This window comes from Rosa rugosa, chromosome 1 (genome assembly GCF_958449725.1).
Source record: "Rosa rugosa chromosome 1, drRosRugo1.1, whole genome shotgun sequence".
NCBI lineage: Eukaryota > Viridiplantae > Streptophyta > Magnoliopsida > Rosales > Rosaceae > Rosa > Rosa rugosa.
In genome coordinates this window covers 42,264,520-42,289,401 of record NC_084820.1, presented here as the reverse complement: position 1 = coordinate 42,289,401, position 24,882 = coordinate 42,264,520, and the positions used below count along the sequence as shown (strand labels likewise).

At 37.4% G+C, this 24,882-nt stretch overlaps 3 long non-coding RNA genes and 1 pseudogene across 7 annotated transcripts; 2 read left to right on the top strand and 2 right to left on the bottom strand.

Moving 5' to 3' along the window:
- Window positions 1-3,005: 3,005 nt before the first annotated feature.
- LOC133728413 (protein SRG1-like) lies at window positions 3,006-11,546 on the top strand (annotated as a pseudogene).
- LOC133719425 (uncharacterized) lies at window positions 5,986-6,829 on the top strand. The gene is made up of 3 exons (XR_009851147.1): window positions 5,986-6,082; window positions 6,164-6,321; window positions 6,461-6,829. It is a non-coding gene; the product is annotated as an uncharacterized LOC133719425 (long non-coding RNA).
- On the bottom strand, window positions 7,853-10,108 carry LOC133737855 (uncharacterized). Its single transcript, XR_009859898.1, has 3 exons — window positions 9,741-10,108; window positions 8,990-9,068; window positions 7,853-8,027 (listed from the first exon to the last, which is right to left on the bottom strand). It is a non-coding gene; the product is annotated as an uncharacterized LOC133737855 (long non-coding RNA).
- A 5,408-nt stretch (window positions 11,547-16,954) lies between the features above and the next one.
- On the bottom strand, window positions 16,955-24,679 carry LOC133737844 (uncharacterized). 5 transcript variants are annotated; one of them, XR_009859896.1, is made up of 7 exons: window positions 24,222-24,679; window positions 23,937-24,018; window positions 20,420-20,491; window positions 19,870-19,985; window positions 18,340-18,425; window positions 17,933-17,998; window positions 16,955-17,301 (listed from the first exon to the last, which is right to left on the bottom strand). It is a non-coding gene; the product is annotated as an uncharacterized LOC133737844 (long non-coding RNA). The 5 variants fall into 5 exon arrangements; XR_009859893.1 differs by lacking the exon at window positions 20,420-20,491 and adding an exon at window positions 17,476-17,571; XR_009859894.1 differs by having other exon boundaries at window positions 19,870-20,491.
- Between the last annotated feature and the right edge of the window lie 203 nt (window positions 24,680-24,882).

Below are 24,882 nucleotides of genomic sequence, written 5' to 3'. Positions count from 1 at the left end.
GGCCCAGGGGAAAACATTTAAAAACCGTTAGAGTGAGTGGACGAAACTAAAATAAACTATGAAACCAATGCTTGAATGCTTTCCCATTTTCTCGTTAATAAAAATCCAACATGCAGCGGGATTTATAAAACAATTCCAACTCATTCCTTTGAAAACCATCCTTTCATGAAACATCGCTCGATGACTAGAGAGGACTGCTGCCTAGCCACCTCATGCCATCTGGAGGGGACTGCCGCCCAGATGACGCATCGGAGGGGACTGCCGACCGGAATTTAGGAGGCAGTGGTTAGAGGGGACTGCCGACTAACTACCTCATCTGGAGGGGAATGCCGACCAGATGACTCACCGGAGGGGACTGCCGACAGGGATATAGTCTAGAGGGGACTGCCGACCAGACTATTACCTAGAGGGGACTGCCGACTAGGTAATGTACGCATGCACCGAGAATAGCCTCCTTGCCAACTCCTTTCCTTAAATTCTTTTCTTTCCATGAAAACCACATTTACTCAAATAACATTCCATTATAAATTTAATACCATGTTGCATGCATTATTTAAATAAAATAAAAGTGCACTCACAAGTGAGTCTCGCAGCTAATCCTGCTGCCTGCCCGTGTCCTCCTCGCTCGAGGGTTCAGTATGTCCTGTAATAATTGGCAGGATATAATTAACCTCAATAAGAAAATAATCTAAGAATCAAAACTCATTCCCTCAAAAAGTAATGCTTGTTATTCACAAAATTTCCTCTAACAACCAATTCTTCAATTTAGGATTCAACTCTCGAATTTCGGAATTCCTTACAATTTCAATTTCTTAACTAAAACTAACCACCAAATTATAAATAATTCTCTTTCCAAAATCTCCAAATTCTCTCTTAATGTTTCCTTTTCAAATCACAATCTCCTCTCTAATTCCCAACAAAATAATTCAACAATAGCCTTTTACCAAGAGACTTAACCCATAAAATTATAAACCATAACAATCAAAACAACCTTAACCAACATCAATTTTCCAAGAAATCTCAAACCAAACAACCTCAAGCCTAAAACAAGTTCAAAATCATCTCAACAACACACCCATCAACTTCTATACCTGCAACAACAACCAAAATCAAGCCGAAATGGCTGGGGAAATCAAACAAAAACCAAGAACTCGACAGTTACTGTTCACACGCTCAAACACATTCAAATCTTCTTCCACAGATCAAAACAAGCTGCAACAAGGTTAGGAACACGTTCAACACCTCCCCAACAACCAAAACCCTCAAAGAATCCGGCCGGAAACCGCCGGAAACCGAAGATCAAAGAAAAATCCGATTTTCCCCTTTCTTGAAATCCCTCACCGATTTCTTCTCAAATCAAGGTTACCCAAGTCAGAAATCTTACCTTAGATGCAAGAGGAGGAAGAGAAGATCCTCTAATTGCCGGTAGTGCGGCCGGTGGCGGTGATTTAGTCGGAAATGGGTTCCGGTTTTGCAGAAAAGAGAAAGAAAGAAAGAAGAGAAAAAGAAAGAAGGAAGAAGGAAGAAGGAAAAAGGGGGGGGGGGGGGACCTTTTTTAAAAAAAAACCATGCTAGGAATAGTAACTTCCCCTTTTTACCACAACTTCCCCAATACAACTCCGATTTAAACAAACTACGTGTCCACGAACTCGATTTTTCATATACTACGATATTCTCAAATAAATTTCCTAATTTACCGGACTAAAGAAAAAGTCACTCTTCGGTCAATCACGGTAAAATGTAACTAGTAAAAACTGTAAGGTACGGGGCATTACAATGGTGGTTCAATAATCTCGGTAAGGGTTGATGAATTTCAATGCAAATTTTACGAACGTGCAACGACAATTTAACCGTGTGAATAAAAAAGTAATTTTACTTTGCTGTAATGAGTGCATGAGCAAGTTTAGTTTTTTGAATATGAGCAAGGATTGTATCTACATATATATATCAGAACTTTGAAAAATAGAGATATCAGAAATATCGGGGATATAGGAGAAAATATATCGTTTTTGAAAGAGTCAATTTATTGGAATTACATATAAATACATATGAATGTCAACTTCTTCTACATCCAAAAAGAGACTCTAGGTAGTTGAAAAGTCTCTCACTGGTGTATAAAAAAGCAATAATCAGACCAAGACATATGATCCATATAATACGAATTGTAGTAATGAACATGATAGTTATAGATCTCTTTAGAGTTGCCGACTGTTTCCCCTATAAGAGGATAATAACCCAATAGTATGTTCTCTTTGTCTGAAGCTTTAATATAATTGAGGTCAATCCCATATAATTGAGAAAGATGAAGTGAATGAGTTACTTTTTGAAATTTCTTCATCATGAATTCTCCTTGTCTAGAATCGTCTTCAGAGAATTTCTCATCACTTGAATTCCACTCCTCACTCGGATTTTCCTTGAAGGGAATACTTCTCATCCAAATTCGCTTTGAGGAGATTTCTCCTCACCCATATTCTCTTTGAGGAGATCTCTCCTTATACAGATTTGCATTTACAGAATTACTTCTCACACAGAATCACGCCTTAAGGGTATTTCTCCTCACTTAGATTCACCTTGAGGGGATTTCTCCTCACCCAGATTTTCCTTGAAGGTGAAACATATTATAAAAATATGAAAAACTTAACGAGCTGGTTTTAAAAATATGAAGTACGAAAGTATTTTTAAAAAACACGCATTGACGTGTTTTATTTGCACGAAAAATTACTAATTATGATTATCAGTATCCCTCCAAGGCTTTAGTGAGGATTCCACTGCTTTGTAAGTTCTCAATTAATGTGTTCAAGAGATCTCAAGTCGGATACACCTACCCCCAAAATAGGATAAGTTTTCTTTAAGGTAACTAATACAATTGCCAAATATAAAAACGTACATACAGACTGGGAGAGAGAGAGAGAGAGAGAGAGAGGAAGAAGGATCTGGCTATAAATACCCCAGCCTTGCTTTGTGTCATCATCACCAACCTAGCTATACCCTCCATCACTAGACAAATGGTATCATCAAAACCAGGAAGCAGCTTTGGCCCCTCACATCATGACTCAGGAGTCAATAGTATTGAGAAACTCATCACCGATGATTCAGTGATCGAAGTCCCCCAAAACTATGTTATCTCAGATCAGGAGTCTCCGGTCTCTGATGGGACTATCCTTGCCACAATCCCCACCATTGACATGAGACAGTTGGTCCTAATCAATCAGTCTGAAAACAAAGATGAACTTGAAAAGTTGCACTCAACTTGCGAAGAATGGGGAATTTTTCAGGTTATTTCTGTCCACCTTTTTCCTACCAAAATAATATAATTGGTGATCTCTTTTCAACTATATAATATTCTTGTGTAACCCTTATGCAGCTACTTTGTTTTTATATTCATCCATAAATATAATACCGAGAGATCAGAAAGAGATTTTAAAGCGGGACTCCGTCAAATTTAAAGTTTTTATTTTTATCAAATACAATAACTAATCTATTGTGAGTCGAACTCACGATTTTCCACTTACGAATGGGAGACTTATGTCACTAGACCAAATGGTGCTGGACACAAATTTCTTTACTCTTTTATTTCCAACATTTAATTCAATAACAGGAAGCATAATTCTCTAGTTCCCAATCTTATAAAAAATTATCAAAATTAAAAATCGTTAGCCATTTACCATCATCTTCATTTCAATTTTATGACAAAGTGCGTTAGTTTTTATTAAGATGATCTATTATTATTATAGATTACTTGGTTAAGTTATTTTGAATAGATGATTCTTCCACAGAAAGATAAAGAATAAACAATCTAATCGTTGAACTAAGTTGCGTAGTTGCAGGAAATCACAATTTTCGAGTTGAAGGTCCTGTTTGCATTGCATACATTAAATTTAATTTTTATTTGCAGTTGGTTAACCATGGAGTTAACTCTGCACTACTGGACAAAGTGAAGCAAGATTTAGAGGCATTTTTCAAGCTTCCCTTGGAAGAGAAAATGAGATACAAAGTAAGGCCAGGTGATGTTGAAGGGTATGGAACTGTTGTCAAATCCCAAGATCAAAAACTCGACTGGGGTAACAGGTTGTACATGTTTACCAACCCTAGAAGGAAACCCCATCTTTTCCCAGAGCTCCCTACATCCCTGAGGTTCTCTCTCTACCTTAAAAATTTAGGGTTTAATGCTTTGGCTAATTAGATTAATATTAATGTATGACATGATATATTTCAAATTCTGTTTGGATCACAAACTTGAAACAAATTTTTTTATTGATTAGCTGTCTTTGTACTGTCGAATTTGATCTATAAGTGCAGGAATACCTTGGAGACCTACATGTTGGAATTACAAAGGATTGCCCGGACCCTTTTAGGGTTCATGGGAAAACTTCTAAAGATGAAGATGGAGGAGATGGAAGACACTACTACAAAATGGGCTATAGGACACCAATTTTGGGCACTATTCTGAATTGGTGTGTATATTGAACAGTTTTGCACCGTGTAATTTGATCGGTGAGTTGTTATGGAGATGCCACCAACATTCGGTGGCCCAATGCTCATATTTGATTAAATTATTCATAATTGGTACGCTGGGGATTGGTTGGTTACAAATATTTACGGGTTTTACCCCCAAATTACATCTCTTGTTCAGCAAAAGCATCGGTCCTCGTCTTTGGTCAGATGAAAAGAATGGGTGATGACAGGAAAACCAAAATTTGTTCCAAAATTATACTTTGTTTATTGTATTTGAAAGTTGAAACCCACCCAATATCCACAATACGCACTCTGGATCACTTTACCAAAATATGACCTAGCTCTTTTGAAACGAGATTGAAGGCTGAATCTTCTCAGAGACGTCGTCCATGTTTGGCCTCTGTAACCTCGCTCACCTTGGATCGCTTCATCTTCTCCTCTATAACTATATCTAGCCTTCAAGGAGAAGATCAAGGAATTCGGGATCCGATGCTCTCTACCGGGGGTTTCGACAACGATCGATCATCAGATGCTGTTGGGGCTTCGATTTGGTGGATTCAACACCCTTCTCTGACTTCTAGTTTTTGGATTGTGCAGGACGCCCCACACGCACCACCTTAAACGATTTCTCATCTCAAGACTATGTGAGAATTTCACCTTTTCTTTTTTATTCTTCTAGCTAGCAGTAGCTTCTTCGAATTTCTCCACAAGTCTCATTTATCAATGCTCAAGTATGTGTGTCGATCTAGGAATGATTTATGCATGTTTGATGCTTCTGTATATTTCATGCTATCTAATTTACTCTGTTGACCCCCATGTCATGAATATCACTAGCATCAGCATATGCATTGTCTAAAGTGGGGAAGATAAGGGCAAACTTGAAAGTAACTTTGTTTTCCCAGGTTGTCAATTATAAAATGTTTCTCGTTTGGATATTGGAGTTCAGTGGTTGCAATAATTTGTTTATTATGTTGGCTGCAACTAGTGGAGGAACCAATCAAAGAGAAGATAAGCAATTGCCTTCTTTTGAAGGTGGTACTCCTCCCATTTTTTTCTTTTGCAGAGAATCGAGGCTTTTTTATATGCTCAGCTTGCAGTATTTTGTTCTTTCCTAGAGAGTCAAGGCTTTTTTAGCTGCACAGCTTGAGGTTAATGTCTATCATTTTATTGTTTTATAGTTTTTGCATTGCTAGTTATACTAATTAGGACATTCGTCAACCTACCTTATGTTTTTGCAGGGGAATCAGATTATCAAATTGGGTCATGTAATTGAAAGTGTTAAAAGTGCTATAGCTGGAGTGTCATGGCAAGTCACTGAAGGTACATACGCCATAAATAATCTATTGCAAACATTTGGTTTATCTCTTGCTTTGAGTAGTGAAACTGATTACTTTCATTTTTCTATTGTATTGGTAAGGGCTCTATTCTCCATTATGAGAATTCATATCATTTTCTCATGGTAAAGCATTTAAGTTTGATCGCCTAGTTTAAGCACATTACTTAATATGTGTCACTGTTTTGTAGGTCCTCTACAGATTTTTGGATTACTTAAGCAAATTTGATTGGGAGAAATACTGTGTAAGTTTAAATGGACCAGTTTACAAATCCTCTCTACCTAATATTGTGGGTAAGAGATATCTCTTGTGCCTGTAATGTTGGATGGCTCTTTTGTATTGTCCTGGTCTCTGAGTTTCTTCTCTCTCTGAAGCTGAAGTACCAGATAATAGAGGGGATGATGTACTGCTAGGTGAAGAGTTTATTAGAAACTGTGTACCATCAAAGGGGTGTGAGACAAACTTACGAGTTTGTTCCTTATAATTGATCCACTAAAAGAGAACAACCACCTTGGCCGTAGTGTCAATAGAGGTATTCCCCTGTTCTCTCTCTCTCTCTCTCTCTCTCTCTCTGTGTTGTTGTCATGGAATTTTACTGGAGTACTATAACTACTAGCTGCTCGTTCACTCTGTGTGCTGTCACATGGTAATGATTCATGTGTTTTCTACAGGTAGCTTCTATCGAAAATGTAGTGCTTTTTAAATATGGAGCTCGCAAGCTAGGCTGGATTCTCTTGTTACCAGCAGAGAGAATATCAGATGAACTTAACAAGTTTTTAGCAACACTTTGGATAGGCATGAAAGTAAATGTCAGACTACTGTGCAAAATAATGCCTTGTTGGAGCTGGGTGAAGATTTGGAGTTGATACCAGTAAATGAAACATCAACTATGTCTCTTTTTGGTAGGTTTAAGCTTTGTAAGTTGCAATAAGTTTCTTTATTCTCGGATAAGCTAGTGCAATAAGTTGTATTTACATATCTATTACGACTTTAGATTTTGATCGAAAGTGATGATGTATATGAATACATTTGTAGACATAATTGATCTATTCCACTACTTAATGGTTTTAGTTTAATATATGTATATATATATATATACTTTTTTTTTTAATAATGTGGCATTTGAAGACACTGTTCTAACAGTTGGCTATTAACACTATAATTGGTGTATGGTAGCTGACATGACAGCTGACATGACAACATTCTTTTGAGTTGAAAACCAGGCACCGTTTCAATTTTGGTGCTCTATGCTACAAAAGAAACTGGGGTAATCACCACTGTCATGGATTCAGTGGCTGCATAGTGGCTAATGAAGACATTTGTGGCCTTTGTGAACAATAGACACCCTTATAGGAGGGTGTCCTATAAGCAAAATTCTAGTAGTGAGAGTTGTTTCAAGATGGTCTGCAGTCACTGAGGATGACTCACTATCCTCCATGCCAACAACCAGGGCTAATTGGTGGCCTCAGGCCTCATTCTGATGGTAGTGGCATCACTATTCTCCACCAGGTTAATGGAGTTCAAGGCCTTCAAATTAAAAAAGATGGGGCTTGGTTCCCTGTGATCTTTGACCATGGTGCCTTTGTTGTCAATGTTGGAGACATTCTAGAGGTTTGTGAGGTTTGTTGTCAAACACACACACACAGAGAAACGAAGAAATTACATATAAAAACCCTAGCTAGCTAAATAGCATTACAACCTTGCCCTCTAGCTGCCATTGGGTGATGTGGCTTGATGGCAACCCGGAACCGCACATCTGTCCTGTTTTCCTTCTAAAGACCAAACCGCAAACTGGTAGCACTAGAACACCGCCGGCTGGCTCAGCCCTCCTTGCCCACGTCTGACCACATGGACGTCCTCCAATAATTTCTTTGTTATTTTTGTTCTTTCTCTCTAATACAATCTCAAATCTTTGGCACCGGAAAGAGCAAATTAAAGAAAGAGGAGAGAGTTTGTCACGCCCTGAATTTTGAATAACTAATTCAAATCCGAAACATGAATAAACAATTAATACAAATAACGTTCTGAATTTTTTTCTCACAAACAAACACACCACTCACCACTCAACACAAAAACTCGAAACCCTCGAGTTAATTATTACAATTCACTCTTACAAAGTAAAATTGCAAAGCTCTAAATGAGCATAACAAACCTCACAATATAATGCTGTAATTCACATAACACTACTCTAAGCAGCCCGATCACCGTCCTGGTTCTCCTGACCTGTAGGATTTCCCGCTACACAATTTGAATAGTGTACCGGGAGTTGCAACAACACAAAACCCGGTAAGCTTTTTACAGCCAGTATGAGTAAACAAGAAAGAACTGTTGATTTTAAATTACAATTCTTATAACTCAACAATACAACCAACAATCTCAACATCCACGACGCAAACGTCAAACCCATTCAATATCACCACTTTGGTCTTATCACACAACACTATCACCATTTTTGGTCCTATCTCACAACACTATCACCACTTTGGTCCCATCCCATAACACGTTAGAGCTCTAACTGCCTCGTTACCTCTGACACCTTGGCCTAGGGTCAAGCAACGGCAAAAATACTTCGGTTAACACTATAACCGTCGCGCTTTGGACATCCCCGTCCTCAGCACCATATACTTCGGTTAATAATAAACCGTCGCGCTTTGGACATCCCCGTCCTCAGCACACAACTTCGGTTAATAATAAACCGTCGCACCTTGGACATCCCCGTCCTCAGTACACAAACACTCCGGTTATCCTTAACCGTCGAACTTCGGACACTTCATCCTCAGAACCCTACATTCTCTAACTCTATACATCCTCCAATGTAAATCATGAATATTAACAAGAACTCATCAATCATGTTCATCACATATAAATATGGTAAGTCACATGTCAATTCATAATAATTTAATCATCCCAATTCCACACTCTTCAATGTCACACCATTCACATATAATCACGTAAATATATATATACGTAATTATCCGCTCAGGGATAATCACTAATACCAACTATAGTTCACATGCAATAAAACCGAGAAATTCATTTGTATAGTAAAAATCATTTTACTTACCCATGGACCGTAGTTGATCAAGTCCATATGATTTTAAAACAAATATTTATTTCATAAATATTTTCACGCAATTACGACAAAATAAGGTAATTAAATTTATTCGGTTCGTAATATGAACCACGTGAGGTTTACTCACCTCTAAATTCCCGCTGCGTCTTCTTAACAGCTCAAAATACACTTTCACGAATCGTCCGCCAAATCAAACCGTCGATCACCTAATCAGACATGACCTTAACTTAGCCAATAACTCAAAAACATAATCAAACGACAATCCAACGGTCGGATCGAAATTAAATGATGATCCAACGTTCGGATCCTCACAGATCGCCTTTAGGATCATCCTCCAAAAATCATCACGAAGATCCAACGGTCAGATCTTCCTGAATCGTCCTTACTAACATCTCCGCTAATTTATACGAAAATTCAACGGACGGATTCTCACGAATCGCCTCCTAGTCACTGTTTAGCAATTATACGAAGATCCAACGGTCGGATCTTCGCCCATGACCACACAAAGCCACTGGGACAGTCATAAGATCAACATATCAAAACTACAAGTCCATCGGACGGTCCGATCTTCACATATCACAAATCGAACGATCGAAATCGATCGAAATCGTAAAATTCATAACTTAATCATATGATATCCAAAAATTGTGTATAATATATCAAAATGATCGTATTGAAATATAGAATCTGAAAATGTACAGAAACCATATTTTTGATCCCCGGAGGTGGCCGGAAAGGGCCGCCGGAGTTAGTGGCAGAGCCGCCGCCGACCACCACCAATGGTGTCGGGGCCGGGCTGCTCTTCTTCCTCTCATCATGCTTGACAACTTTCATAACTAGCACGAAGTCTGAAAATGACCGGAAGGAATAGAAATTACCTCAAACCAGTCGGTTGGCCGGAAAAACCCAGAAACCGGCGAGCTCCTAGTTCGACGTAAAAACTGCAACTTCAGGCCTCGATACCTTCTGGAAAGTTGTTCAGATCCTCACTCTGAGTTCACCAGTTCAAGAAACACTCAAAACAACGTCCTGTAGCGCGAGATATATTGCTCGAAGCTTCGGTTTTCGATTTGATCGGGTCTGGCTTCCAGCCGCCACCACGAGTAGCGCCGCCGTGCAAGGCCACTTCTGGGAGCTTCAGGACGTTGAGGCGAGCTTGTGGATGGAGTTTGGTGAGGAGTGGTGACTGGTAGCTTGAGATATCAAGCTTGAAATCAAAACGGGGGTAAACCGGCCTTGTGCTCCACCGCCGTGTACGGCCCACAAGACGGCGAAAGGCTGTTACCGGCAGCTGCGAAAGGAGGAGGCGAAGGCGTGGGACGTGGTCTGGGGTCGATCGATGGCCTGTGGAGCGAGAAAAATCTTGGAGAAATTTGCTCTGTTCTTTGGGTTGTTTTCGGACGTGAGAACGGGAGAGAGTGGAATTTCTTTTCCTCTTTTTTTTTTCTCTTCTGTGCTTGCTTACCACCTTCCAACAATCGCATACAATACTACAAAAGAACTAAAGCAGAAGCACTGTGCTGCCTACCGCCTTCCACCAATTCTCATTCAATATACAAAAGAAGTAAAGCAGAAGCACTGCTTCACTGTTGCTCAACACGCCTCACAGATTTCTTTTCTTTTTTTTTTTAAAAAAGAAATCATCACTACTCTAGTGCCAAAACCAGAAAATTCAATAATTAAGGTAATGGAAAATGAGGTTATTACAGAGTTTTCGATACCAATATATAAAATGAAAAATAAAAGGATATAGGTGTCAAACCCTAATTGGGCCATACAACTATCCATCGTGTGCAGCCAATTAAGTATCGTCATGAAAGAAGCAAACGAAATCAGACCAAAAGAAAAACCAAACCAAATGTTAGAGATTTAGGATCAGGTCCTTCGCCTTTTCCAAATCAAGTCAATTGATATTGATTCGATCTGAAATCTTGCACACCATTGCCTAAATCAAGTCTATCTCCTTCCCCAAATCAAGTCAACTGATCTTGATTTCGGCAATGAGATAATCTCTCTAACAGCAAACCATGTGCAGATTTTAACAAAGAAAAATACACATTCTGACCGAAATATAACAGTTAGTTAGGAGCAACAATTGAAACACGCTGGTGTTTGCTTAATTCATACAATGTAATCGTCCTAATTTGGTTCATTTTTTTGCAGATTCTGAGTGATGGGCTTTATAAAAGTATTGAGCACAGAGTAATTGTGAACCCAGAGAAAGAAAGGATTTCAATTGCTATGTTCTTCATGCCCAAACTTGAGTCAGAAATTGGACCTGTGACCGCCCTGAGAGATCCTCAGAAGCCACCATCTCCTGGGAAAATAGGAATGGAAAAATTTGTCGAGAATTACTTCGCTCATAATCTTAATGGAAAAACACCGGCCCTTGGAGCGAATCAGAACAAAAGATGGTGAAGAGAATACTACTGCATGATGAAAATAATCAACCTCGAGCAAACTAAATTGCCAGTGTCTTATAGATATTGGCAAAAAAGTTTACTATTATTTGCTTTGGTGTGCTTTTGATTCCCAAATAATTAAGTGTGCCTTCTAAGTGCTGGACTTTCCAAGTCCTATCTTAGCAGTTAGCACCAAGACAATGATCATATTACATACAGCTGTATCGGATAAACTATGTGAACTCCTACCAAAAGAATAAAAATAGTCCAAAGTTGGTATAAGACGTGCGTTTTGTATCCAATTGTGCTAGTGAAGAAAATTACATTAGTTACGACTTTTAACTTTCTGTAATTTGGGTAATGAACGATCATTTTTGAGGTAATTTGTTATAATCACAATACCAATGTTATGGACAGTCACTTCTCTACAATGTTGAACTATTTAAAAAAGAAAAAAAAGTAAATTTGTTGTAAATATTATAAATATGTGGCTGTCCACGTAAATCTCATCTTTTTTGTCGTGATGATATAAACCCAACTCCTATATAAAGAGGACCATGAGAATGAATAATACACACTTCTACCTCCTCCAATATTCTACCTCTCAATTCTGTCTCTCTGATTCTCTAGTTTGTAACACATTATCACCACACTTTTGCTCTTATTTTTTTCTCTCCTTAAATTCCATAATGATCTGCAAGCCTATGGTGCAACATAATTGCCTATGATTAATGCTATTGATCTATGAGTTTTTATCTCATTCTTAACAAATTACTTTATATATAACATATATATCTTAAATTATTGCATAACAACTATATGTGATTCATCTTTGAGTGTTTCTATTGGGACTTCCAAATCTACTCACTTGACCTCACTCTATTATGAATTATTAAATGACATATATAACCTACTATAAAATAACTATTAAGGACAATAATTATACCAAAAAAAATTATTTTTATTTTATGTAGACTTTCCAATTCAATAATATTAGATTGTATTCTTTATTATTTTCCTTATCTATTTTCACTTTTTAATTTCACTACATACTCATTAAAGCATTCATATATATTTAATAAGAATTAAAAATAATATTTTTAAGATCATGTGACATAAAAATGTATGATATATATGTTGAACGTATATTGGTGAGGAAAACAAAATAATTTCTATTATAATTTATGACCTAAATCTAAGTCTGTCCATTATATTTGAAAAAAAAAACTAGTAGTTAAAAAAAACTAAAAAATATTTAAATAATTAATCATGAGGTACAAAAAGTAGAGAAACTAAATAAACATTAAGAAAAAATGATTTGTTCATTTTTTTAACAGCTAAAATAGAAAAAAAAAAGTAAAAAAAAAAGCCACAGAATAGTTCATGTTATTTTCTTATTGATTAGAAATTAATTTTCGAAACTCAATACCTTGTGTTTGATTTTTTTTTTATTGGAAAAGAGATTTATGCATGTTGTTTGATTAAGGCATGTATATATAGTTAAGATTTATAGAGTAACTAAATCTTGAAATGACTAAGTTTTTTATTTAAAAGATAATAATTTGTTTATAAGTGAGGTTATTTGAGGAATTTTAGTGAGGTTTAGTGAGTAAATTTAATATTTGAAAATTTAATAGGAAGTGTAAAAAGCATAGAGGTCAAGTGAGTAAATTTGAAGGTTCCAATAGAAAAACTCTTCATCTTTATCATCTTTGTTCCTATTACATATGAACATCATTTTTTTTTTTATGCAATCAAACAATTTACATATTTGACTTTGAGAACCATTATTCCAATAGTCAAGACTCGAGTCAGCTGACCGAGTGGTCTTAGACCTATGACTCTACAGATATCACACGAATGTTTTTCTCGTGTTTTTCCTATGGGATCCATTGTTCATATTTATGAACACTTCGAAACCTCTGTTTCGTATATGAATTTTCTATCATTGTTCATAGAACATACTGTTCTAATACTTATGGATCCTGATATATCTCATCTTTTCTCTTTGTAGAAAGATGACGCATCTGACAAAATTGGACTTTGAACCTCTTGAATTTTTTGGCAAGAACTATTTTAGTTGAGTTCTTAATGGCTAACAATCTTGGAGATGCCATCAAAGTTGACAATAAGTCATCTATACAAGATCGTGCCAAGGTTATGATTTTCTTGCGTCATCATCTTGACAAGAGACCCGCTTGAGCTTTTTCAAGATTGGCTCATCGATTTGCTCACTAATATCATTGTTCTTCCTAGAGCACAATATGAATGGACGCATTTGCGCCTTCAGAACTATAACTCTGCTATTGATTTCAATTCCGCTATATATCGGAATACCTCCCAGCTAAAATTATGTGGAAGACCTGTCAGTGAAGATAGAAAGCTCACGTCTCTAACTCTTTTTTTTTTTTTTTTTTTTTTTTTTTGTGGACAAAATGGACAACATGGTGACGACATGATTAGCGGTAGTGTTCCTTGGCACTGATTAAATTTTCAACCTATGTTTCGGCATTGTTTTCAATGTTCCTTAGTTTTGTTTCGTTCATTTCCTTTTCTCATCTGGTTTTTTCTTAGTTATGTTTTCTCAATTTAGAGTTGAATAAAGGAATATTTTTTATGCTCATATAGTCATATTAATTACATTGATTACCTTATATAATTATGTTTGACTACACTACTTTTTTTTTTGGATAATGGAATTCATTAAATTCAATAGTGATTACAATCACTTAGAATGGCATCCCGAATACATACGGGAGCAATCACAAACCAAACTTGACTTTCTACAGAGACCAAAGCATGCTTTGTAAGATTATGAGCTACTCTATTCGCTTCTCGGGGTACGTACTGCACCTTGAAAGCTGGGTGTTGCCGCAAGACTTCCCTTACGTCCTCCAAAATCAGCCCCAAACTAGAGAGGTCTATGTCTTCTCTATGTAAAGCTTGTACAAGCATTAAACAATCAGTCTCGAAAATGACCTGCGCCAAATTCAGAGTCTGGGCAAACTTCATGCCTTCCAACAAGGCTAAAAGCTCAGCATGGAAGGGAGAGGTAACCTGTCTCAATGGGGTGGCGGCAGCAGCAGCAAAGTCACCATTCTCTCGTCGGAGCACCACTCCAGAAGCTGCAGACCTATTTGTAGCCACAAAGGCTCCGTCTGTATTACATTTCACCCAACCCCGAGCCGGTGCAGACCACTTTGGTTTTTGCCGGATATTAGGCTGCCGCTGTTCATGATTAGCCTTCTGAAATTCTTCCAACCAACTTAAGCTCAGCATCACCCACAGCTGCAGATTACGATTCTTCCATTAAGAGAGGCGATCAGGGAGTTCTTTGTCTCGGATAGGTGCATGAAGATGGTGAACAGGACTTTTGTGGCTTTAATTCCTAAGGTTGACGTTCCTCAGTCTATGTCTCAGCTTAGGCCAATTAGCCTGTGTATCGTGGTGCCCAACGCCGGCGACCGGTGACAGGTGACAGGAATCCGGCAACCAATGACAAGAATCCGGCGATCGGTCACCGGAATCCGGCTACCGGACTGGTGACCGGATTCTGGCGTCTGAATTTATTGCCCCCTAATAATACCTAGTAACCATATTATTGCCCCCCAGTAATCATATTATTGCCCCTCAATACTCATATTATTGCCTCCCAATAATCATATTACTGCCCTCCAGTGAATTGCATAAACTCCTAAAACCAAAATGAATACACTACAGGCACAATTGATCAATTTATATGCATATTATTGCCCCTCAATACTCATATTATTGCCTCCAATAATCATATTATTGGCCCGCAATAGACATGTATAACTACTCAATAAAACTTTTTTTTTCATTCTTCTTTCTTTTCAGCAAGAAAACACTACAAAAATTGCATCCAACTGCAATGTTAACCTGCTTCTATTAACAAGATATTACCCAACTATTGTACTTGCAAATCATACAGAACCAACGGGGAAAGCAAGCTCTAGAACAACTTGTGCTGAATATTATGAGGCTACAGTACTGCAATGCACTTTCTCTCATTCTTTGGCCAGTTCGCAGACCAACCCCCTGCAAACAATCAATGGCAGAAGACGAGACCGCCACAACAACACCACCACAGATGGAAGAAGAACAAGAGGCAACAACCGTGCAACCACCGGGGAAAGAAGAAGAGGAGGATGCATCCTTGATCCGACCAGAATCCGGAGAAGAAAACGCATTCCGAACCGAATCCGACACAGCAACTATCCAAGCTGTATCGGAAGAAGAGGAACCATAGATCGGAGAAGAAGAGGAACCACCGGTGGCTGAAGAAGACGACGCAGCCACGACCAGATCCAAATTCGGTGAAGAGAACGCAGTCGGTCCAACCTCAACACCGCATCCATCGCCGCCACCACCATCGCAGCCCCTCGCCGGAGTCGCGGAAGCGTGAGCGGCGCGAGTCGACGGTTGAGGACGAGAAGGACCGGAAGAAGGTGGTTCGGAGAGAGAGAGGGCAATACTGTCAATAGATATTAGATTGGGTAAATGGGGTTAAAAAACTCTTAGTGGAGCAAGTGAGCAATTTTTAGACTAAAATTGGGTAAGTGGTCACGACCCCTAAAGAAAAAGACCTTTGATTTTCCCTCGTTTTCTTGCCCTCACTTGTATTTACCGCCATTTGTGCACGTGCATGGTTGATATGCATGATAGCTATATAGATTATAAAAAATGGATCCGGCTCCTCTAAAATGAGGAGCCTGTGAATTTACTTCAATTTCATAAAATCTAGACTCTCTGTCTAATTTAAGGGTCTTGAAACTCGACACATAAGTCTTCCAACAATTTTTTATTTTTCATTTAAATCCCGTTAACTTGGCTGTTAACTATTGTTAACTATACGGAAAAAAAAAAAAAGAGTTAAACTCGTATTGTCTTTCTCTATGTGTTGTATCAACCCCAAATTGACTTGTTGCATTGCTCTTTCTTTGAGCTTCCATGGAAACTCGTCCATGATTCGATTTATTCAAACACGTAATTTCAGATTATGGGGAACTCATCAGACTCAAAGATCGTTGTAGAACTCCGATATTGGCGATATGGTCTTGAATTGACAAACTGAAATTTTTTGTATTGAAATTAAATTTGATGCGAGCATGGAGTATGGTCTTGACCAATCTATAGGGGAAACTATAATGCAAGGTGCACGAGAAAAGGGGTATGCACTACTACAAAAAAAGCATTTAAGGACGTTCGAAAAACGTCTTTAAAAACTTTAGATGACACGCAAAAAAAACGTCATCTATCAAGGAGTCATTGTAAGTCATTTTTTAGGACGTTTAAAAAACGTTATAAAATGTCTATTAGGACACTTAAAAAACGTCCTTGTAGCTCTAAAAGAATGTCATCTAATGTCTACTAAGACGTCACAAAAGTGTCCTTAAAACTCAAAAAAACGTCATGTAAAGTTTACTAGGACACATTTTAAGTGTCCTTAAATCTTCAAAAAAATGTCCTCAAATATTTACTAGGACATTTTGGAAATGTCCTCTTAGCTAAAAAAAATGTCATTGTACATATTGGAGGACTAGCAAAAGATGTCTTTATAAGGTAAAAAACTGTCATATATTACATACGAGGACACGCAGTGTGTGTCCTTAAATTAAAAAAAAAAAACGTCATTATAGACATTATATGACTTAAAAAAAAAGGGCAAATTAATGTCTTCCATTAACTATTAGGACGCACTATTTTTGTCATGGAGATTCCAAGCAATGTGTACAAATTATCCCAAGACTCGTGGCATCCAAAATACACATTGCCAACTGCGAGTCTTGGTGAGATTAGATTACATGTACTTCTAGTGCTTACAAAAAGCTATAGCTGATCTAAAACTTTACATGGGCATACACAAAAACTCAGCTTAATATATACTTTGCAAAATATACCAATTACCAAACTATTCTACATCATCTTGGAGTAATGTTTCAACAAGGTCAGCCCACTCTACTCGCTCTACTCGAACATCATCTATCTCTTCTTGATTGTAACTTTGGTTGTTGAACTGCAACAACAATCAATATAAAGCAATAAATTTCCTTTTATTATTTGTTTCCACAAGTAATACCAGCAAGCATGTACAATATATAGTCTTGGTATTTTTACCAAAACCAGCATAGAAACAATTTTTAATTACAATAGGAATTATGCGAGCTATTCTGATCATTTAAGAGCTAACCTTGCTTCTTGTTAATATGGTTGGATCCTCAATGATTGCTTTCATGAACTTCATTACATAATATCCACATTCCACTTTTCCAGGTTGAGTAGGACACTACAAAGTTTAGTTAAGTAAATCGTAATAAGTAAGCATATCATTAGTGGAACCTCTCCTGTCAATTGATCATTCCACATATAAGCAACAAACTATATCAATCAATTATATAACATGGTCCTTGCATATTTTCGCATTTATTATCCATCTGATCACATTTGCATTTGCTATAACAATAACAATAATAGATTCAACAGTCAAGTGCTATAACAACACATCTAAAACTGAAAGAAACAAGCACTTGAAAAGAGAGAGAGACAGAGACAGAGACAGAGGGGTGTATTAGTCTAAGGCACTTTAGCTTAAAAACTGAACTGAAACTGCAACAGTCAATATAGAGGTCATAATTTTAACAGAGTACCTGATGATTTTCCAAATGACATTTTTTCGATTCCTTCCTTTTTGGGCATTAAACATCCTTAGAGCGCTGCACACATGTATATGAACACATTATACACTAAGCATATTGTGTCAAAACCAAATGAAATCTCACACGAAAAAGTAAGAGAATCACGTACACGTCTATAACACCCTTTAATCCATGGTCTATGTCAACAGGATTAAGAGAGGCAAGTTTTGAATGATTATAATATATTACATATATATGAGAAAACAACATAAATGAAATGGCAGAAAGTACATTCAAGGAAGGCAAAAATAAGGGATGACATATCAACTATGTACAATCATTTATCAAATTCCTCTAATATTAAAGCCTATTTAAGCCAATCAGGTAAACTATATATATAGTATATTGAATTAGCATACCTTTCCAATCCAATCAAAGTTTGCTCCAGAAAAATTTATGGAAAGATTCTCGTAATCTAAATCAAGCGTCTCTCAATGCCACCGACCTGTTATCATAAGCAGCAATACTAATCATAATCTTACTGTATGGAGGAAAGTTACAAGAATTTATCTTCAAAAATAGTTACTTTCTTTTTTGGGCAAAAGAAACTCAAAACCTTCTCTATATTAATGTCATGTGTTCTAGATACTTGATGATTCAAGGGTAGTTACATGTTGCAATTAATTGACAAAAGACTTGCTTCCTCTCTTCTTCTTTATTTTTGGCCAAAAGCCAGCTCAAATTTTCAGTATCCTAGCATGAAATTTTGACTTAAAAACACAACAAGGCCTGAGACTGCATTCTTATTTCCCATATTTTCATGAACCCTACTTCTTTAGTCATATACAACGAACTTTTGTTGGGGCATTCATAGAGAAAACAGATAATAACAAATCCCATACTCCATAAGAAATATAAGAGCCAGCAGCTTAGCCAATCTTACAACAATAAAAAGAAAAGCATGAAGAAAACATTCCTATCTCTGCCAACATACTATTTGGGCTGTCTCGCAGGAGATGCACAATATATAAAATTTAGCTACTTCCTGAGTATGTATCCGTGGTACGGTTGGTTGGCTATGTTTATCATGCTCCAAGGCTTCATATAGTTGCCTTTTGCTTAGGGAAAATGACAGCTAGCTAAGTAATAATGAGGTTCTAATCGAGGTGCGTCTACTGCTGGTTACCGTACCCCTCAACGGCCTCAGCTTTAAGCCTAGTACCCTTGAGAATTTGGAAGGGCACGCTCCCTTTCAGATAAGGCCCTACAAATCTAATTGCAAAACTATGATTGTTATGAGTTCATGACAAACTTGTTATATCTGCTCACTGCTTGCATATTATGGTTTCTAGAAAGATCATTATATATGCAGCTGTTATGAACTAATTAGACAGCTAGTGAGGAATTTGATCTGGTAAAGAATATAAGAATCAAAATAAACAATCAGCTAATAGCTAAACTATCAATTACAAAGAAGAATTGGGTGCTTTGTTAAATTTCTCATTAACCAAAACAAACTATATATCCTTCTTTGACAAAGACAAAAAGAAATTATCTTTCTCTTCAACACAAGAATAATTGTTGTTCTGATTTCATTACATTTTCACTCAAAATCCTTTCGACTTTAAAACCTTAACTTAGCATTGATTATCCTTTTCTCCGATTGATGCAGAATACAGTATGAAAGTTAGTTACTCATGCATTGTTAGTTGTCACACATAGTTCTCGTTCACCTACCTGCACATCTTCCCCCTTTCTGGAAACTCACACCATGAGTATGCTAAATAAATTCTTTTTCTTACCCTTGATTAAGAAACATGTACAGTACATATATACTTTCTCTGCTATTGTGGTCTAGTCCACTTAATAAAAGACCCTATCTACAAACCAATGCCTCTTAATGATATTTGTGAATATAATAGAGCTAGCTCAGTTGGTTCTTGACTTACATGCAATTAGAAATTCAGTTTACCCCTCACTCTTGTTCAGGTCATGCTTTTCCACAGGCTTTCTTGAACTTCTGTTCCTTGTCTTAAGCAATCTCTCAGGGGGACATATTGATGATCTGCATGGAAGTACAAGAAAGTTTTGGAATAACATGGCCAGCCAAGACTTATTATGTGAATTTTTTTTTATTTCATGTTGGGGCTTTCGTCATAATGTTCATTAACAACTCATGAGTAGAACTCAATACTATCGAATTATACTCGTCGATATTTCACATTGAATTCTTAATTTTTTTCTGTTATATATGTTGGTTTCATAGACTATAGGCTATGTTAATGGTACTGTTTTTTATGAATTTGCAGACCAGGACAATTGAACAAGCATGAGAATTACTACTAGTCTGCACACAAGGTATGTTGCCTGCCCAAGTGCCGATTATGCCTAAACTCCATGTTTCAAAGTTAATATGGAACCCTCAGTTCCTGATATCAGTATCGTAACGACACATGCAACTTAAAACCACCATAATAATTTATGGTTAATGCAGAATACCTTCTCTGATAACTGAACGTTCGTACCTAGGATCAATGCCTTATACAATGCAGCTTTGCTCTGAAATTAGATCTGAAGAGTTTCTAATGCATTAGCCAATCTATCAACATATTTACCTTAGTAAAGAGATATAGAGAGACAATAATAACCTAATGCTAATATACATTTGGGTTCTGTTTGTGTCTGTGTGGACTTTACAAAATTTTGGATTAATATTTAGCTACTGTTGAAATTGATTTGGCATCCTATCAATGGAGTTGGAATGCATATATATTTCTATTTGGTTTATGTTAAGAAGTGAACCAAACCTATTGCTGATAAAGATTGACTACCACTGCATGCATTTCAAAAAAAAAAAAAGATCGACTACCACTGAAACATTCAAAAGCCTTTTATCTGAACTGGTATTTCTGTCAAAAGAAGAGATGCTTATTTCAGTGGGACTCTGAAAAGTTTGTTGATGAGATGTGGGATTCATCAATCACAAAAAGTAAATGAACATGCATGACTTTTTGTAGTTTGTTTCTGATCAATAATTCATTTTGATGAAATCGCTTTAGAATGTCCGTATTGTCTCTGGCCGTTTTGTTTGATTTTAGATCTCAATTAAATTCCATGAAAGGAACCTATGTAACAAAATTGAAACCTTACACAAAACCCCATGCTAAATGTGTCTACTTTAAATCAAGGAACCACATTAGTGTCACGCCCCGAATTTTGAATAATAAATTCAAATCCGAAACATGAATAATTACAATTACAAAATCCAAATCTCGAAACTTCGAGTTCATTATTACAATTCACTCTCACAAGCAATATTGTAAAGCTCAAATGAGCATAACACACCTCACAACTTACAATTGCTGTAAAACTCTAACAATTGCTCTAACCGCACGATCACCGTCCTGGTTCTCCTGTCCTGTAGGATTACCCGCTACACAATTTGAATAGTGTACCGGGAGTTGCAACAACACAAAACCCGGTAAGCTTTTGACAGCTAGTATGAGTAAACAAGAAAGAACTGTTGATTTATTAAATTACAAGACCACCACAAACCCACGTTACTTTCTCACTCTCATATATATATATATAGACACTTATGAATTACTCTCAATTTCCCTCATAAGGTCACTCACTCTCATATATATATAGATATAGACACTTATGAGTTACTCTCAAATTCGCTCATAAGATTTCCCAACATTTGACAGACAGACTCATATATATATATAGACCCTTATGAGTTACTCTCAATTTCCCTCATAAGGTTACCACATATATATATACACTTATGAGTTACTCTCAAATTCACTCATAAGGTCACTCCACATTTGGCAGACAGACTAGAGCTCTAACTGAACGTAACCACTCGTCCGGCCACAGACGTGATTACGATTTAATACTATTAATAACCACCAGCCCGGTACGAGAGCGTGATTCACTAATAGATGCCATGGTCACCTCGTGACCTAGTGATCTCCACAGATCACAACAATTTATTGTTCCTCAACAATAAAACTCAACACCTCTCACAATATATTGTTTCTCAACAATAAAACTCAATACCTCTCACAATATATTGTTTCTCAACAATAACTCAACACAACTCCAACAATACATATTATTTCACGTAATAATATATATACAGACATTCACACAGGAATGTCTAGTAACACCAACAATAGTTCATATGATTGCAACAAAATAAAGCAATTAATTGTATTGGGTTCGTAATATGAACCACGTGAGGTTTACTCACCTCTAATCCAGCTGCGTCTTCTTAACAGCTCCATTAACAATCTCACGAATCGTCCGCCAAATAAATCCATCGATCACCTAATCCAATAATGATCTTAACTTAGCCAACAACTCAAAAGCACACATATACGGAAATCCACGGTCGGATTCTAATTTAATGATGATCCAACGGTCAGATCGAAATTATACGATGATCCAACGGTCGGATCCTCACGGATCGCCCTTAGGATCATCCTCCAAAATTATCATAAAGATCCAACGGTCAGATCTTCTTGAATCACTCTAACAAACATCTCCATAAAATTATACGAAAATCTGACGGTCGGATTCTCACTAATCGCCTTCCGAATCACTGTTTTACATTTATACGAAGATCCAACGGTCGGATCTTCGCCCATGACCTCACAAGGTCACCGGGACAGTCATACGATCAACATATTAAAATTTGAAGTAAAACCGATGGTCTGATCTTCGCAGATCGTAAACCGAAGATAAAACGTAAAAACCGTAAATAGTAACGTCAAAACGTAAATCCACTATTTACCAACTTTTTCTAACCTGACCAAGTTATATATCAAAACGCTCGTATGGATGCATAGATCATCGCCTAGATAATGAAAACTCGAAATATGGTCTGATGCGCCGCCACAAGCGGTGGTCAGTGGGCGGTCAACGCCGGTCAACCACCTCAAATGGCAAAGTGACCAACTACAAACTGGTTCAAAATGAAAGGGTGATCGACTTCCATACCTGGAGCTAAGCCTGGTTCGGCCTAGATCGTCCTAGATCAAGCGTTGAAGTTGGATTAATCTCGTGCGTCTGATCAGATTCCAGATCGAATCAGGGACGTTGAAATCTTCAAACCTTGATCTACAGATCTTCACTCCAAATCGTCAAGCAAGGAGGATATGAGGATGATCAGCAAGAGGAGGAGATCACGAAAATGGGAAGGATCGGCCCGTGCAACGCCGGCACGGCCACGATCCGCTCGGGTCGGTTACTCCACCTGGGGTCGCTTCGATCCAGGTCTGGGGGGAACGGCGGTGCAAGGCAGCGGCACCAGGCGACTGGGCGGCTTGCGGCGATCACAAGGAGGGCCGGGTCGTGGCCGGAGAACGCCGGAGGAGAGAGATGGGGCCGGGTCGGGTCGAGCGGGTCGGCCGCGTGGGAGAGGAGAGAGAACGGAGGGTTTCGGGGACTGTTTAGCAAAAATTAGATTTTTTCGTCCTTAATGAAAAAATCAGATATTTTTCCTATTTATAGAAAATTCCCAATTTTCAAATATTCATAACTTATTCATACGAACTCCAAATATTGCGTTCCACATATGCACGAGATCGTATCGACGAGATCTACAACTTTCATGAGGAAAGTTTTCCCAAATTCCGTATGTATAAAAAGTCAATTTCCACGAGCCCCTAAATAACGTTCGTTTTCGAAAATAAAATCGTTCGAACTAATTCCACAACTTCTCCAAGCTTCGTACTCGCTCCTACTATCGTGAAATCATTTCTAAAAATCCACGGAATTTAATTTGGATTTTCCGGGGTATTACAATTAGGACTGCACAAAATAACAAATCCCTAAACTCTATTCCATAAGATTGCTATCTTATAACTGACATTGAAACTGAAATGGTGACCAGAAGCTGTGAAATTTAACACCATGATTATAAATTTTCTAAATGGAACATCTCAGAATAGAAGAAGAAAAGAACATGTCTTTAGCTACCATATATCCATGAGAAGAGAAGACTTACCAAGATGCAAGTTCAAAATTGATCTCACAAACTACTTCATCTTTCCAAGCTTGGTCACCAATTCTCAACAATCAAGTCATCTCTAGATATTAATTGTAAAGTCAATATCAATTCCCAAACAAAAAGAACAGTAATGAAATATAACAAAACCTAAAACGAAGATGGAGAAAAGTAAACACGAAATCAAAATACCCAATCCAAATCATGAATAAAGATATAAACAACCCAGAAAGAGATTCAAAGCAATTACTTAAACAATAGAGAATTGGGAACTCGGAACCTTACGAGAACTTTGCGTACTCAAAGCGGCAGTAACTCGGAGGCTTGGCAATAGCAGAACCACTTAAGAGCAGCGGAAGAAGACTATGGAAAAGATGACGATATCAGTGATGGATGGACAATGGGTGTTCGTATGATTAGAGAGGAACACAGGTTTTTTTCCTTTCTGCCGACTAATACGAATATTAGGTTTGATGGAGTGAATAGGATTAGAGGGAATGTGAATTTGGTATATTGCCATATCGGTATAAATCTCGACTGTTGCAGAGAGAAGATTTGGGGATACTCAAAAATTGTAGAGGGAAACTTTAGGGATACTCAAAAATTGTAGAGGGAAACTTTACATGAACAGGGAGGATTTGGCGCTTTGGGGCTGACAGAAGTTTTTGTTTCAACTTTCAAGTGATTTGGGGATAGAACTAAAAAGTATTCAAATTTCCCAGTTCTTTTGGATATGTAGGGAATCGAACTCTAGTCCTCAAGACTAGTTTAATGTCAGCGTGTTCTGCTCATTTTAAATGTTTCAAGACTATATCACTGCTTTGTCCTTATACATGTATAAGGACGTTGATTTTGGTTCAAGGAGTGGGGGCCTTTGCTTTAATTAAAAGGCAAACAGCCTATCATGTCATAGTAGATAAATAAAGACAGTTTTTAAATTATGTGT